Raw genomic sequence first — 18078 nt, forward strand, 5'->3', positions numbered from 1 at the left:
AATTGTTTGCATCCCTAGACAATAGAATGGTAATATTGCTTCCCAAAACTTTGTAACGACCCAGGTCAGGTATCAAGCTACCGTCCAACATCACTGCTCCCTGTAGGTTTCAAGGTCCCAAAGCAGCAAATTCTCCCACTAGTAACACCACAAGTGAAGAATGTCTTGGACATTGATCAAGAAAAATAAAGGATAATAACAATTTTCGAGTAGAGATTTTTTATTCATATGAGAATCATTGGATAAAAAGTAGCAAATAGAGTTCAGGAAGATCATACCACATTAGTTAAAGGCATAATACATCTGGCTGAATAAATCACTCTCTCTGCTAATCAGAAAATCTTGAATATTAATGAGTTAAAAAAAGACTGGTTAATTTACATATGAGAGAATAACTCGGTGCCTGAAAAGTTGGACTGTCTGAGCTAATCAGTAGATACTTGATATCCCACCAAGTAGGTGAACAGTTAAGTTGAACTCCATCAAGGCAAAAGGACTGCTGAGGAATGGCAGTCTGGAGCACACATTCATTGAACTCATTGGCTGTATTGAGCACCGCTGCTGGAAAAAGCATCTGACAGAGTCAGATCAAGCTCTGTGATCTGACCATGTGATCGAGCTATGTGAGAATGAGTAAGTTAACCTTAGAAACAGCCTGTGGCTCATAGATAATGTGCATGTGATGCTGCTGCTAAGTTTTTCAGAATCAGAATCAGGTTTATTATCACTGACATATGTCATGAAATTTGTTGTTTTGCGGCAGCAGTACAGTGCAAGACATAAAAATTACTATAAGTTACAAAAATGAATAGTGCAAAAGAGGAATAATGAGATAGTGTTCATGGGTTCGTGAACTGTTCAGAAATCTGATGGCGGAGGGGAAGAGGCTGTTCCTAAAACACTGAGTGTAGGTCTTCAGGCTCCTGTACCTCCTCTCCGGTGGTAGTAACGAGAAGAAGGCATGTCCCAGATGGTGAGGGTCCTTAATGATGGATGCCACCTTCTTGAGGTACCACCTCTTGAAGATGTCCTCGATGGTGGGGAGGGTTGTGCCCATGATGGAGCTGGCTGAGTATACAACCTTCTGCAGCCTCTTTCGATACTACACATTGGAGCCTCCATACCAGGCAATGATGCAACAAGTCAGAATGCTCTCCACCGTACATCTGCAGAAATTTGCAAGAGACTTTGGAGACATACCAAATCTCCTCAAACTCCTAACAAAGTAGAGCTGCTGACATGCCTTCTGCGTGATTGCTTCAGTGTATTCGACCCAAGATAGATTCTCTGAGATGTTGACTCCCAGGAACTTGAAGCTGCTCACCCTTTCCACCACTGACCCCTCAATAAGGACTGGTGTGTGTTCTCCCGGCTTCCCCTTCCTGAAGTCCACAATCAATTCCACTTGTGCAGACAGGTATTTGTGCATATGAAAATAAACTCGACTTTGATAGATGCAGTGAGCCCATAGCTTCCCTGTGTACTTCATTGTTCTACAGACGTGAAAGTGTTCTTAAACATGGATGTTGTCACAATAGTGGACAATATTTTGTCGTTCACCATTATTACTCCACAAACCTGCCAACTTTGGAATTTCTGTGCATGAATAATTGAACATGGAACTCCCACATTCCTCTCACTGATACAGTACTTCTCCCCAGCTTGCAGTTTCTCTGTCGCACTCAAAGGAAATTGATGTGAATTCAAAATATTTATAATCTGGTCTCACTGTAAAATCATCTGAAAATCTTATTCAACACATTAAAATCACATATGCTGGAAATCTGAAATAAAACAAAACTATCCTCAACCTGAAACATTAGGTCTGTTTCCCCCTCCATAAATGCTGCCTGACTTAACTGAACAATTTCAGCATTTTCCATTATAATTCTGAAAATCTTACTCTTTGTTGCATCAAGTGTAAGTAGGATTCTTATGGCTTTTTAAAGTCTAATAGTTGATTAGCAAACTACCTGGCCCTAATAATCTAATTTATTCATGTCCAGTGTAATTTCCTCACAACATGTAAGAGGCTTCAAACTAAAATGATTGATAATCCAGCCTTTCACTCTCTCTCAACCTTTTCTTTTCCAGTTGCTGATGCAACAGCTGCCTTGATTTCAACCTCACCCTGTCTGAATGCTCAGCTGTCTACTTGCTCTGCACCTATCCCAAACTCATCAAACTGGCTCCACCTGTCTATCTGGATTCAGCTTTCCATCTCCTGCCTCACCCCTCACCCCTCACCCCTCACTCCTCACCCTCACCTTTTTATCCTGGCTCTCTCCCTTTTATACGCTCAGTCCTGATGCAGCGCCTTGACCCAAAACGTCGACTATCCCTTTGCTTCACAGATACAGCCTGACCCGCTGAGTCCCCCTAGCCGTCTGGTTTTTGCTCCAGATCCCAGCACCTGCAGTTTCTTGTGTTGTTGATATTGATATTATAATTATTGATATTTCTGCTACTGCTTTGATCAAATGAAAAGTTCAGATCTTTTCTTCGCCCTCTGTATGTTCTTGCAAACATTCATTAAAATTGTGAATTTTGCTTACTGGTTTGCCATCATGGAGAATTTTCACTGGCTCTTCAACTAACTTAATGACGTCACAGCAGCTGGATCCTATAAATTGAAGCCTGAAAGCAGTAGACAACAGAAAAAAGGGCATACTTTGTAATGATGAAAATCTGTGGAGAATTTTCTTTGAGGTCAGCACAATCGTTTCAAAGCATTATCTTTTCTTCCCACCAACAATCTGGAGCATATTTCTAAGATAGTTTACACCTGTATATCAAGGGTTCGATCACCATAGCAGCAAATGAGAGGGAAGTAAACACCTTGCTGTGTACTCAGCTGAGACTATTTGCCCATCATGCTTGACCTAGTCTCTGCTGTTGGACTCCTACAGAAGTCCTACATTTGCAATAACCTTTACAGCCATGCAGCTGCATAGGTCCTTGAGTGTTGCATTATGATGGTCCCAAGAAGCGGATGGTGTACGAGCAGCGATTAGGCCTTGGGCAGTGGATCCTTGTGCTCTGCCCAAGGACGGCCATGATGGCTTTTTGACAGCTCATTTTAGAGTAGGCTCTTTCACACTGTCTCAGTGTCAGAGATGATCCCAGAGAACATCTTTGACCTAGGGATGACAACTGCTCTGCCCAGGACTGCAAGAAACTGCAGAGGGCTGTGGACACAGCCCAGCGCGTCATGGAAATCAGCCTCTCCTCCACGGATTCTGTCTTTACCTCTCACTGCCTTGGTGAAGCAGCCAGTATAATCAAAGACCCCACCCACCCGGGTCATTCTCTCTTTTCTCCTCTCCCATCAGGCAGAAGATACAGGAGCCTGAGGCACATACCACCAGGCTCAAGGACAGCTTCTATCCCACTGTGATAAGACTATTGAGCAGTTCCCTTATCTGATGAGATGCTCTTGACCTCACAATCTACCTTGTTGTGACCTTGCACCTTATTGTCTACCTGCACTGCACTTCCCTGTAGCTGTGACACTTTGTACTATTATTGTTTTACCTGTACTACCTCAATGCACTGTGTACTAACTCAACCTAACTGTACTGGATAATGAATTGATCTGTATGATTGGTATACAAGACAAGTTTTTCACTGTACCTCGGTACAAGTGACAATAATAAACCAATACCAATACCAATATAGAGCTTAAAATAAGATAAATAATTAAAAATTATTTCAAAATTACTGGAAGGTAATATGTTATATTTAAAAACACTTTTACCTCATGTATATTAATTTAAAATTTTAATGTGAACGTTTAATAAAAGCAAACCACTTAACTTTACCTACTCTTTTAATGAAGGTCAGACACCGCATTTAAATGAATGGGGCAGCGTTAGATATGCCGGTGGAGTCAGTGACAGAGCGGGAATTCAGATATACTGAACAGAAAAGTTCAAAATGCATTGACACAGGCACTGCAGCCTGCCAGTAGTTCTCTATTGAATCACAAAATAAAATCATTGCAATCCAGCTGGATATCATCAGGAACAATTGAGGAATTAGGTTGGAATAGTACATTGGACATAATTGTTGCCCAAACAACTGCTTGATGTGTCTCCCATTACCTGTGCAGTGCCACCTACATGTACTTGGCAATGGGTTATCATTTGGGGGAATATCTGTGTTTATTATTTGTCAAATAGATTTGAGAGAAAACTTAAAGACATGATAGGGCAGCTTTGGTGAAGTGACTGTTGGGCAAGTATACAAAGTTTAATGTGCTTGCATTTAACATGAGACGACTTTTGTGTACTGAAATATTTCTCTGCCTTTGGGGCTCCTCTGATTACAAAAAGGAAATCATCTCATTGTGTTTGTGTCTTCATACACTCTTCTAAAAAAGTTCTCTTTCCATCCTTTGATGCCTAACATCTCACTGGGTACTTGGAAGTGCTGAGAACAGCAACTTAAGGACGTTGAAATAGGGATGAATAAAACTCTACTGAGAGTTATACAAAATGTAGAAGGTAGCTTAATAAAGGTATCCTCCAGTGATGTTGAAGATGAAACATGCAAGTGAAGTCCATCTGCTAGTTGCAGTTTATTTTCTTGACCTATAATTTTTATATACTACTTGGGATCTTTTATTTTTAAACTTTGTTTGTAAGACTTACAATGCACTAATCAGTGGTAAAGCACAACAGAGATCAGTTTCAAAGTAAAACAAGTGCTCCCCATTGACATACATAAGTAATGACATGATAAAACTCATTGCTGACCGGCAGGTGTGTTTTCTCTGGATCCTCTGATCTGACATCATTAGATTCCACCTCCCAATGAATCTGTTCTTGATTGTTCCCAGGATCCTCCATTTAAACCTGGAAATGCTCCGCAATCAGGAATTATCCGAGGACCAGTGAACGGAGAAGTCATGTTCGAACTTCAGGTTGATGACCAAAACCACTAGCCTAACTTGAAAAGTTAACACTGTTTCTCTTTCTGTGAATGCCACCTGACCTACTGAGCATCTCCAGAATTGTCTGCTTTTTATTTCAGATTTGAGCACTCATCTTTACAATGTCTTCCCAGTTGTAGGATGTGTTTACTTTTGTCACGTATGTGAAGTTACAAGATGAGATTCCAAAACCTGGAGTCATTATCGAGGTAAGGAAGTGATGTCATTCTCATGGCTTTGTTGCTGTTCCGAAGCCATCTGAGGAATGATTTTAGTGCAGCCCATCATGGTCATCTTAGTGCACTTAATTCACAGAACTGGTGGTACAAGCTGGTCACAGCTTGCAGAGGTGACCGAAGGTGAACACGACTTCAACATACACTTTGAGCCACGTGGTAACTTTTGGCTCATGAACATGGCAACTGAATGCCAAAGTCAGGTGGATTACAGGGGACAGGTATAATCTCATTTTTTCACAGCTTATTTCAAAGAGCTGTTCCCACTCTATCCTACTCATTGACTGCTTCTGTGTGCTAGCCAGCAGGGTAGACTCTCCCTCTTCTTCTCATTTCCTTCAGTCCTGTAACAAGACTGGCTTAGCTTTCAGTCCTCACACCCCAATTTGCACATAACAGGAACTTACCTGTCTGACTTTCAGAATTTTCCATTTATTGTAGAGGAATTGTCTCAGCCTCTTGACCAGTGTTTGCCTCTCAGCCAGTGTCAGTGAACACGTAATTGTCGTGTCATGATCCCATTGCTGGTTGAGAGTTCTTGCTCGGTGCAAATAGGCTTCCTGTCTTCTTCATAGAGAGTCCCTCGGGATTGAGGATGATTTACTTTCATTCCAGTTCTGTGGGTTGTGAGGTGGCAGATGAGGCCAATATGGGAACCATAGACCTGGGCAGGAGTTGACTGACTGGGTGGTCTGTGTAGTTTGTCAGGTGCTGGGCTCCTTCCATTGCTAACACAAAGCTTCTCTGTGCTCCTAATGCATGACTTTGAGGTTCTCAGTGCCATCCTTAATACTCTTTCTCCACTTTGAGCACTCATGGGTTAGAGGTTCCCAAGAATAGATTGGATGTTACCTCTTCAAGGAAGTTTTGAACCTTTTCTCTGTCCACTTGATAATCTTCTTCCACAGCAGAGCTCGGAATAGAATATTTGTTTTGGGAGTCTGTTAACTTGGGCCTCATTACTGGGGATGTTATCCTTGGAGAGGCTTTGGTTTGCAGATCCTTCCAGTGAACTTGCCTTAGTGCATTCAGCTTTGGTAGAATTATTCCAGTGCCCTGAGTGCTTGCTGCAAGTAGTCTAGGTCTCATAAGTGTACAGGAGGGCAGGTATCACTGTTGCCAAGTAAACCATGAGTTCTGTGCCTTTAAATGTCATTTTTTTCAGTCATCAAAGGCTGTGCTGATGCAGTAAAGGCAATGGTGAATTTTATCAACAATGCCTTCTTTTGTCCCATATTTCCAGAGTCTTGCTGTGAACCTTTATTGGTGGAGGACAATTTGGTTCAGCAGGGAGGTGATAGAGGGTCTTACAAGTGTTGTGTATGAGGCCCAACCTCTCATCTGTTCCAGTGATTAAGTTGATGATGTCTTGGAGTCCCACCTCCAAGTGTGCGCAAATGCGAGCATCATCTGCACAGTGCAGCTCAGCCACTGAGGCTCAGGTCACTCTAGTTCTAGAGTGTGGTTGTCATCGCTTGAACAGTTTCCCATTAGTTCTGAAGATTAACTCCACTCCCCATGGGAATTTTGTTGGCAGTGAGGTGCAACATTGCACCAAGGAAAGATTGAAAGAAATTGGGACAATGACGCAGTCTTGTCTTTGCTGAGATTGGTTCAGATGCAGACCTGTTGGTTGGCATCATGGCATGCCAACTGTTTTGAAGCTGGAGTAAAATTTCTGTGGGCAGTGGAAGGATGTCCTGTAGACTCTCCTGCCTGATGGAGTGGAATGCTTTAGTGAGGTTGAAGTGGCTAGTGTTGCTCCCTGCATTTCCTGGATTTGTCACATGGTGAAGATATTACAATGATGAAAACAATTCAACTTTCCATCAATAGTTATATAGAACCTTTAAACTGTGTGTGTGTGTGTGTGGGGGGGGGGGGGGGGTTGGTGGTGGTGGTTGAAGTGCATTGGATATACAGGACTCACAAGTGATCAACAAGCAGATTACGAATTTGTGTGTTTGTATGTTCTATATCATACATCTATTGAAATGCTTCCCTAAAACGGTCAAGTTTAAATACCCTCATGCTCCTCTCCATGGGAAATCCAGAGGTTATGAAATAAGATGCAATCCTCTTTCAATCCCTTGCTCTATTTCTTTTGTTTATTCTTCTGGTTTTTTGTTTTGTCCATAAATTTGTTAGTTTATTTGTTCTAGGTCTGGCCTGACACTGGAACATCGGAGAGCCTCAGACGTGTGTCACTGTAAAGAGCATTCAAATTCTTTCAAACTCTACCTTAACTCCCTGGGAGTCACCAATATTATTCAGAATTTAACAGAGCAGGAACATTCAGTTGCCTTTGCCCGAGCTGTGCTGAAGCTGATTTCTACTGTATGGAGTTTTGGAAAATATTCTTGTTACTCTTTTATGAAGACAGAAGTCCTCTCATTGACACACCTTGTGATGCTGCGACTTGATTTTATCTGGCAATTTTATGTTGCCATGGATTTGCAGCTACTTCCTCCAGTCTGCTTACTTCTTCTTCCTCCGTCCTTTAAACTTTTCTCTGATCTCGGTGCTTGTCAGGCCCATCAGACTTCCACTTAGCACCAGCGGGAAATCCATGCTTGTGGATTGGCCAACCACCCGGCTTCAATGCTTTGCTTGATTCATTTAAAATCTTTATCCATCGCCTAATTGTCACCAGATTTTTGATTTTATTTCCCCTCCCCACCAACCACTCCCCCCCACCCCCCACCCCCCCGTCACATCAGGGCAGTCAAATTCTCCGCTAGGCAATGTCCTGCTGAACTTTCAGAAGGTAGATAAAGCACAATGGAGCAGCAGAATCAATAGAAGTCAGGGTGTGACATCTCCCAAGTGTCCCAGTCCTTGTCTGCAGTTTATTGTCTATGGATCAAAATCGTAGCCTTCTTGCAAAACATCTGAGATAGGTAGATATCACAGGATATGGCTAAGTTCTATTAACCAAGAAAATAATGTTACATGAAGGTGCAGAGGAGATCTACCAGGATGTTGCCTGGATTGGAACGTTTCAGTTACAAGGAGAGATTGGCTGGGCTGGGTTTGTTTTCCCTGGAGCAGAGGAGGCTGGAGAGTGACCTGGCAGTGTTATACAAAATTATGAGGGAGACAAATAGGAGAGACAGTAAGAATCTTTTTTCCTCATGATAGGGTATCTCAGACAAGAGACCATAGGTATAAGGTGTGAGATAGGAAGTAGTCGTGCATGCCCCACATTAGAATCTGTGGCCTCATGCTGAATGATCTTAGGATTATTTAACTGCAAAATCTCCCATATCTACTTTGAAGTGTTGTCTCAGTGGCTTTGGTAGATATATAATAGAAAATAATGTTCACAATATTGCAGGATGAGTAGATAACTCCTCTGTAATGTTTCCTCCAGCTGTTTTCTGAGCACCTATATAAAACAATGGACAAAGAAATATCTAAAAGCAAAATATTGTGAAAATCTGATATAAAGCTGAAATTTCTGTAAAATATCAGCAGACCAGGTAGTGTCTGTGGACAGAGAAGTAGAGTTAATGTTTCAGATCACTGATCTTTCAGAGTAATACTATATGTACCCAGTAAGCATTTTTCCATGAATAACGCCAACAGTTTATTGTTTTCAAATATTAATACTGGACAATCCTCTTCAATGCCATGTCCCTTTTTATGATTTTCCTGATTGCAAGTTTAGTTCAGCTTTTGGCTTCATACTGAACCTGTGCAGCAGTTTAACTTACTGAGTTTCACCAATGTATCAGGCTGACTAAGTGATTTCCTATTACAGTTCAACCATTGATAAATATACTGGATAACCATGACTCTATACCAGTTACAGCAAATCAGCAATATCTTACTAACACTTGCATCAATCAACAAACGATTAAACTGTTAGAGATTGGGCAAGGCTTTTACTGCCTCATCATTTATTTCTATTTAGTATTACTTAATATTATTGCAAGTTGTCACAGTCAAATTGAGAGACTATGATTTTTTTCTTTGCACTTTCAGTGCATATAATTGAAAGAAAATCTACAAATATTTTATAAAAGAGTAATAATGACACAGTCTATCCGTGTTATATCGAAATCCTACCATGTGATTTTAAGAAAAGAATCACAGTTACTGGAATTAGATAACTGGCTATATAGCTGTGATAAATGTTTCTGCTCAAAGCGTTAGCCTCAATGATATGGAGACTCTATTGGTGCCTCTTGGGCCTTTGTTTCTAAAGATTGTAAAATGAGTCTAGTACCGCGGTACAAAATCTAGGGTGACATCCAATGTGGTGCCCAGAGAGTGCCAGATTATTGTATGCCGTGATAAATCAAGATCTTGTCTGTCTGTGTGTGAAGACGATTTACCTGATTCCTTTCAGAAGTGAGAAAGGAACATTCCTGGTGATTATTGCTCCCTAAATTAGTATTTAAAAAAAACAGAGTGGCTGGTCATTCACCTCAGTTGCAGTTTTTTTGGGTTTTGTTTCATTTCTTCACAAAGTAACAAAAGGTGCCAGAGCCTGCTTTATTATAGCTTGAAAGTTGAAGGCTGGAATCAGTAGTTCTTGTCCTTTGACTGTTCATCATATGAAGATTCTCACTGATGTTCTGCAGAACAAAGTCTAAGCCATTCAGCTGAATCAACGGGTAATTTATTTACAGCCTGAGTTATCAGATATGTTTGTTTTAGCAAAAATTGTCAATTATCTACTTAATGAAACATTTCCACTCCAGTCACTTTGATACTGTTGTTTACACAGGGCCTGATCACTTTTACTAATTGGTCATTATTTTCTCAGAACAATGCCTGCACCTGAGAAGATGGCTTGAGAATAAACTATGCTCATAAACAAATCATCCTGACATGGAAATATATTACCATTCCTTCACTGTCACTGGAAATAATTCCTGGAACTCAGTGCAGGAGTACTTTCACCAGAAGGACTGCTGCAGGGTTCAAGAAGGTGGTTCATCACAACTGTTTCATGGACATTTAGGGATATGGAATTCATGCGGGCCTTGCCTGAAATCCCTACTTGCTGAAAAAAGGAATAAACTAAAAAAAACTGCATTAGATGTTGACTAATGTTCTGCGCTTTCTTCCAAGCACCTTTTGCTGCAAAGAAATGGTCAAGGAATTATTTCCACTTTTATAATAGACAGAAGAAACATGCCGTAGTTCCTTGGCTGTCCAGGGCCATTGTGTCTCTAATTATTGGCTTTTGTTTCCTGATTAACTTGTGATATATAAGTTAGAGGCAGCAGTATTATTCCTCTGGAATTTAAAGCTGTGCTGCGGCGTGGGCACTGTATAATCTACGTCGGGTTATTAATGCCAGTGTTAGAAGAATGCTACAGGATGGAACAGAAGCTGAGGATTGGAATATCTGACTCAAACCTACATTGTTGGATTCTTGCCTTGTTACTGCCACACATAATTTCCTGGTTAATGTTCTACAGCACTGTAAAATAATCTTGTCAGAAAGGAATTATAGGTCTAGAAGCTGGATAATATGCAAAAACACTCTCTAAAGTGTGTCTGCACATTGGGCCAATTGTCAGTTCCTTGCATGGTCATTGTGGTCAGATGTGCATCCCAGACCCTCAGTGACTTTACACGTTAAAGAAGTCACATACAAGTGCTGACTTATGTGCTACTGACTACAACTCTTACCATGGTGGCTCAGAATACAACCATTTGTTCAAGAAGGACAATTGAATTGGACTGAGCAAGCCAGGAGTGACAGGACAGAAAGAAATGTAGGAACCTTGTGCTTTCAAAATAAAAGTGCTATGTGACAGCAAATCTGGACAGCCAAGTAGACCAACGAAAGAAGGCGACCTTGAATGGCACAGAGCAACTTCAAGCTAAACAGTGAAGATTCGATGGCTGTTTTCAATGACAGTCTCCCAGACAGTGACTCCAAGGAAGGACTGCCTCTTTAACTCACGCTTGAAAAGGTCTTTACCCTACGTGGTCAGAACCCGTGTCGTTTCTTCAGCATGTACTCGCACTCAGATGTTGCAGCAGTGACATCAACCATGCTTCGCCTGCTGTTGAATGCCACAATTACACACCTGAATGCCACGAAATATCACCCACACTGAGGCCAGCAAACTTCACATGATGTGCTGTGCAGATATGTTTTCCTTGATCTCATATCATGTTCAATTTTAAACCAAACCAATCACATAGTCCGTAGAAAATAAGACCAAACAGATTTCTGGGTCACTGTTTCATTTATATCCACATGTTATAATATTGTGATGCATTTAATTTGGATATATACTTGAGAGGAGAAAGGACAGGGAGTGCAAACACAGGGAAATCTCTTTGATAAAGCCAGCAAGTACACAGTGGGCCAAATGAGTTCCTTCTATGATCTTGAGAAATCAAACCAACTGTAACTTTCTGTGAAGTTAGTGTATGACCATTCTCAGCAATCCACCTGGAATGGACAGTAGGGAAGTTCTAGGCATACTGTATTACTTAAAAGTTATAGATTATTTAGCCTTTGTTTAATTTTCTAGTTTTAGAATATTAGCATCTTTTTGCTTGTTGTGGAACCTAATATAGCTTTACAATGGATGAAAATTACATCAATGTCTCTCCTGCTCTTCTTCCATTAATTTGCCATCTATGCTTGGATATATACTTAAAAGGAGAAAGGACAGGGAGTACAACCACTGGGAGATCTCTTTGTGGGTATCTGAAATGTTTACTCAACACTCCACAGCAGTTTAAGGCTTCAGAAGGTTTCTAGATAAGATAAGGTAAGGTATCTTTATTAGTCACATGTACATGAAAACACACAGTGAAATTCGTCTTTTGTGTAGAGTGTTCTAGGGGGCAGCCCGCAAGTGTCGCCACGCTTCCGGCGCCAATATAGCATGCCCACAACTTCCTAACCCGTACGTCTTTGAAATGTGGGAGGAAACCAGAGCACCTGGAGGAAAGCCACGCGGACATGGGGAGAACGTACAAACTCCTTACAGACAGCAGCCAGAATTGAACCCGGGTTGCTGGCGCTGTAAAGTGTTACACTAGCCGCTACACTACCGTGCTGACGAGGAACTCTTGCAATACAAATTGTCACTGAAGCCAAGAGGATAACAAGGTGTCCAAGTGATGAGTCCCTTGGCAGTTGGCAAGCCAACAGCAGTTTAACTTTATCTGGTGCATTTAATACTGTAAAACATCCCAAAGGGCTTCATATGAGGAATATCAGATGACATGTTGACACCGAGCTGGTTGAGAAGGTGCCGGGACAAAAGCTTGGTCAAAGCGATAGGTTTTAAGGAGCATCTTGAAGAAAGAGAGCAGGAGGTCAGGTGGTTTAAGGAGCAATACACATCAAAGGGCCTCAGAGGCAGAAGGCACATGGATTGTGAGGATTACTTTAGCAGAGCAAAAGTACTTTATTTCATGGAGTGAGTTGTCTGAGAGGAAAGAAATTCCAGGCAGATCTGTGGGCTACCTGCATTATACCACCAAGCTGGTTTGCATGGGTCCTTTTGCACTGACTCAGTAACAATAGTGGGAGCCTTCTTCTGAGGATGTGATGCAGCTAATAACCAGCTGCAGATCTTGCAAGGGCATTTGAAGTAAACTGCATCATAGTGCAGTGTCTCCAGAGGCAATAAGCAGGGCTTTCTCACTCAGGTTTTACCCCTGTCTCCCACTGGGTTGGTAAAGTGATTATTAATTAACCAACCAATGGGCTGCCCAGGTGACCGACAAATTTTAAAATTTGCAGGATGTTAGTTTACATCAAATTTAACATTCAATTATGCATTCCAGTTTTTCAGGGGGAGGCTAAAGGTCAACCATGTTTGTGTGGGAGTGGGGACACTTATCAACCGGAATAGGGAAGGTTTTATTCCCTGAAGGGCATTTCAGAACCATTTAAGTTTTTACAACAATCCCTGGTCACATTTATTCGTACCAGCTTTATATTTTATGACATTAAATAAACATAATTCAAATTCTCATGCTCCCTGCATGGGATTTGAACGCACCTTTAGGTATTTTTGCATAATCAATGTGTCCAGGTCACTAGTGGAGAGAGACAATCCTGCACCCTCGTAATTTCCATCTCCTTTTGAGACGATTGTCAATGGCAGTGTAATCTTACTCCCTTGCGCCATTGCTTTGCTGCATTCAAGTGATTATCTTGCAATCCTTTCACTTCAAATGTTGCAACAAGTTTTTCTACCAAGTGGAAGGTCTTTAAAATTTAGATGCAGTCATTTGAGGGTCATTGACATTAACAAACGATTTCTCGAACGTCCGGTAACCCCAGCCCTTCTTTTTCTCCCCCTCCCCACTCCTTTGTCTTCCCTTATTCCTGTGGCTCCCTTCCCCCACCTTGATGACCTGCCCATCTCCTCTCCTCCCCTCCTCCCCTCCCCTCCTCCCCTCCTCCATCCTTTATTCCACGGTCCACTGCCCTGTCCTAACAGATTCCTCCTTCTTCAGCCCTTTGCCTCTTCTACCTATCACCTCTCAGCTTATTACATCTTCCCCCCTCTCCACCACCCACCTACCTTCCCCCTCTCACCTGGACTCACCTATCACCTGGACTCACCTATCCCCTGCCTGCGTGTGCTCCTCCCCCTCCCCCCACCTTCTTATTCTGGATTCTGCCCTCTTCCTTTCCAGTCCTGACGAAGGGTCTCGGCCCAAAACTTCGCCTGTTTATTTCCCTCCGTGGATGCTGCCTGACCTGCTGAGTTCCTCCAGTGCTCTTTGTGTATTGCTCCAGACTCCAGAATCTGCAGAATTTCTTGTGTCCCAGACTTTAGAGAACTCCCTTTGCTAAGCTCAATATGGCCCTGAAATCTGCCTTGAATAGTAATCAAAGCAGATACTGGATGAGCCGGTGCTTTAGATCTGTTGGGAAGTTGTGACTTATACACATAATTTTGCAATTCCAGTGCTTTGGTGCCAGGATCTGAACAATACACCCTCACAGCTCCCTTTCAAGTGATTAGTAAGCGTAAAGTAATTTGAAGCAACTCCAGCATCTTATTATATTTTCAGTTTAGTTGTTATTGTTGTTTGGATATTTGTCGAGCATAAACAGACCTGGCATTTTTATTTCAATAACACAGCCATGGCTTTTGCACCAGTTCAGTGTCTCAATGTTTTCCTACTAGCAATCATCTTATTTTGAAAAAAATATATAAATATGACCACCTCTTTATACTGGCTATCTTCCCTCTACACTTTCAGTCCTGATGCAGGGTGGTTGACTATCTCTTTGCCTCCACAGATGCTGCTTGACCGACTGAGTTTGTAGTTTGTTTTTTTGCTGCACATTCCGGCATCTGTAGTCTCTTGTGTCTCCACAGGAAAGCAAAGACCTGCACAAACTGTCCCCAACACACATGATACTTTGTTTGTTAAACCCAACTCACCCCAAAACCATGTGATCTTCTGGGAGAAGCAAATAATTTGAAAACTGCAGTCGCTTAAGGGGAATAAAATATGGAAAATTCTTTCTTGACATCATTAGACGATTGAAACCAGCCCATGAGTCTACTCTGGACCTGAAATTTATAGAGTAATATCTGGTAGTCAACTAGTAAAAGTGTAATTTTTTTCATAAATACTATTTACCAAGAATGAAATTCCTGGTGTAAGTAATCTCCTGCTGCAAAGAGTAACCTGCCACCCATCAAAATGTATTTATCTATTATTCACTTACAGCTGTGTTCAATTCCAAAACTCAAGCTGCAAATAGTTAAGAACTGAGGTGCACCCTTTACAGATTCTGAAGTTGCATCATAAACTAACTGCAGGTAAAGATTCATATTTAGATTCTCTTGATGACTGCCACCCTTTATGTGTCAACTCCTTCTCAAAACATTGTGTCAATTCCATTATCAGAGGTCAGCATCTGTTAATGGAATTGATATTTTCATATTCTCTGTGCCAACACTGAGTCGAGGGTCATCTTGCTGTTAAAAAATTTAGTCCAGATTCATTTCCAACAGCTGTAGATATCCATTTCCAGTGCCGTAATACAGTGGGAGAATACTACCAACCTACTGCTTCCAAAATGTCCAGATGTTTATCCTCAGCAATGAATAGTACTTCATTCACCCAAATGATTTGCCTTTGCTGTATGATTCATCAATCAGTTGGTTTAAATGTATGCCAGTATCAGCTAATCGTTAGATTTGCAGGAGGTGGAGGCTTTTAATGTCAATCTATTCTCTATAGGTGTGCAAAACAGGTCATTAAGGAAGCGTATGGCAAGGGCATATGTGGTATGAAAGAATGTATTGCCATTTCACAGTGGTCAAATAGGATTAATGCTCAGAGATAGAGGTGAGAGTGAATCTCAAAGGAAATGAGAATACATAGATCTACAAGTATCAACAGCCTTCTGAGAAGAAATAAATAGAATCTAAATAGGATCTAAATTCAAAAGACTCTTCTATGTGGAACGGTCTAGAAATTACAATATGGAGTTGGTTATACTGTTAGTGGAGTTCAGTATAAAAATCACCGTATGATTCTTCCCTTTCGTAGGGCTTTCACATGTTAACATTTGGAATATTCCAAGCAAAGAAGAAATAGTGTTATATCTACTGCCAGGGCTCTAAACACTCTGGAAACCAGGTACTCTTTCTTTGTTCCAGATTCCAGCATTTGCAGAATCTCTTGTGTCACTCTTTCTTTGGAGTAAGTTATAGATTGCAGTGATATAATTAGATCTTTAAAATATAATATGAAGACAAAAGAGACTGCAGATGCTGGAATCTAGGATGAAAACACAATGCTAGAAGAATTCAGCAGGCCAAGCAACATGACGCCGTGTCATCCATTGAGTTCTTCCAGCATTCTGTATGAAATAATTTAGCGGATTGGCTGTCTTGCAATGGGAGGTCTAGGACCTTCTATATAAACTGTGAAAAGACATGTTTAGGTTAGATTCAGGAAATATGCTTTCTGCAGAGACAATTCAATCTTTGGAATAGATTATCAAAATGCTCATTAAGTGGTGACTAAATGCAGACCTTCAGAAATGAGACAGTTAAACTGAAGAAGTCGAGATTATCCACATGATAGGAAGATATATCGACATCAGTTACTACAGTCTTAATTGATTGACTTTTGGGAATGGAGAGAAATTCCCAAGAGGTTTTTTCCCTCAATTTGCCTGAGATTTTATCTATTGTTTGCCTTAGCCTGATGACCAGGAGTTGTTGATAGTGCATGCCTAATTAGGACTGGCTGGTTGGATCAATTGGCCTTTCTCTGACCTTCTTGTATATTTTGCATGGCTCACATCACTGAGTGGAAAATCTAATTGCTTTCCCTTGTTTTTGGTCTGCTTAGGCTGAATTCATGAATCATCTAGGTGACAAATCTCCTAACATCTATCCCCACAACACAACAGATGCTCAGTCACTGAGTGTACTGGGCAGCATGGTGGTGCCACTGGTAGAGCACCAGAGACTTGGGCTCAGTCCTAACCTCCAGTGCTGTCTGGGTGGAATGCGCACATTGTCCCTGTGACTGCGTGGGTTTCCTCCAGGTGTTCCAGTTTCTCGCCCATCCCAAAGAAGTGCAGGATGGTAGATTAATTGGCCATTGTAAATCCCCCCTCGTGTTTAGTGGTAGAATCTAGGGGGAGTTGATGAGAATGCGTGGAGAGGAACAAATGGGATTAATGTAGGATTTATGTAAATGGGTGGATTATGGTCCGGGGTGGACTCAATGGGCTGAAAGGCATGTTCCGGTGCTGTAACTCTCTATGACTCTAAACTTGCTATCTGTTAGAGTACCAGGAAAGCAAAAGAAATGGGGATCAGGCAGGGAAGTAAATTGGAGATATGGGACCATCCGTGACTTTACGAAAGAATGGGGTACCCTTGAGGAGCCATGTGACCTCCTACTATTCCTATCTTCAACATGCCCTCGAGGATAGTTGGGTCAGAATCTGCCTTATTTGGGAAATAAAAGAACATTTGCAATTCATTAAAGTTGACTTTTGGCCATTTAATGTCCATGAACACTTGTACAGCATTGCTGTAACTGGGAGATGTTAAGTGACTCCTGAGCTACTACGGGGCATCTGGGACCTTGTGAACGTGGAAAGCAAACAGATGTCTCTTCAGTAATAAGTCAAATCAGAGAATTGTCACTGAACAGCGCAGAGCCTGAACTTGGAAGTGCAAGCTAAAATGTTTTTATTCAATATTCAATCAGGTACAGACAGCAAAAAACAGATAGGATAGGGAAGATCAAATTAATAGGGAAAGAAAACCAGAAATAGAAGGAAGTCTGAAGAAATAAGACTCCACATTTATATAAGTTAATTTTCTGTGTTCGTGACATTGTTTGACAGTAACTAAATTTTATTACAGGGTTAAAAAGGATACATTCCGAAATGGACAAATCCCAGCTTTCCGCAGCAAAATTGGTTTGTGTCTACCAAGCAAGTACAGGAACTTCACGCCTTTAATGGCAATATATTTCCATGACAGTGCTGTCAGCACATCTGAAGCAGCAGCCTTTAGAATTTTGCATTTAAGTCTGTATATGGCTTTGCCAAGTTGCTGTGCAATAAATAACAGTGAGTGCCATTAACCTTGCAGTTATATTGACTGCAAGTTTTGGCCTTACATCTTCTAATCTTGTTAATCATCAAAGACAGATTGCAGCTTTTTTGTGAATTACTTGCACATTTTTCAAAGTTTCCTATCATTTTTACTTCACAAAAGACCTGGCAGAGTCAAAAGAGAATCATTTGCATGCTGGGTTACATTTGTGGATTTTATATTTCAGACTGTAATAAGCAACAAAGTGGGCATGCAAAAGTAAAATAATGTAGGTGTTGGAAAGCTGAAATAAAAACAGAAAATGCTGAAAACAGGCAGCTGCCACCTGTGATGAAAGAAGCAGGGTTAATGTTTTGGT

General features: G+C 41.2%; 1 long non-coding RNA gene across 1 annotated transcript in view; it reads left to right on the forward strand.

Moving 5' to 3' along the window:
- LOC127576056 (uncharacterized) overlaps positions 1–17637 on the forward strand; it is a 37031-nt gene extending 19394 nt beyond the window's left edge. Inside the window, exons 2-3 of the long non-coding RNA XR_007957163.1 lie at positions 14857–14948; positions 17526–17637. This is a non-coding gene — a long non-coding RNA (uncharacterized LOC127576056). The remainder of the gene's footprint in view (positions 1–14856; positions 14949–17525) is intronic.
- The last annotated feature ends 441 nt before the right edge of the window (positions 17638–18078 follow it).

Source organism: Pristis pectinata, chromosome 1, assembly GCF_009764475.1.
Source record: "Pristis pectinata isolate sPriPec2 chromosome 1, sPriPec2.1.pri, whole genome shotgun sequence".
NCBI classification, from domain to species: domain Eukaryota; kingdom Metazoa; phylum Chordata; class Chondrichthyes; order Rhinopristiformes; family Pristidae; genus Pristis; species Pristis pectinata.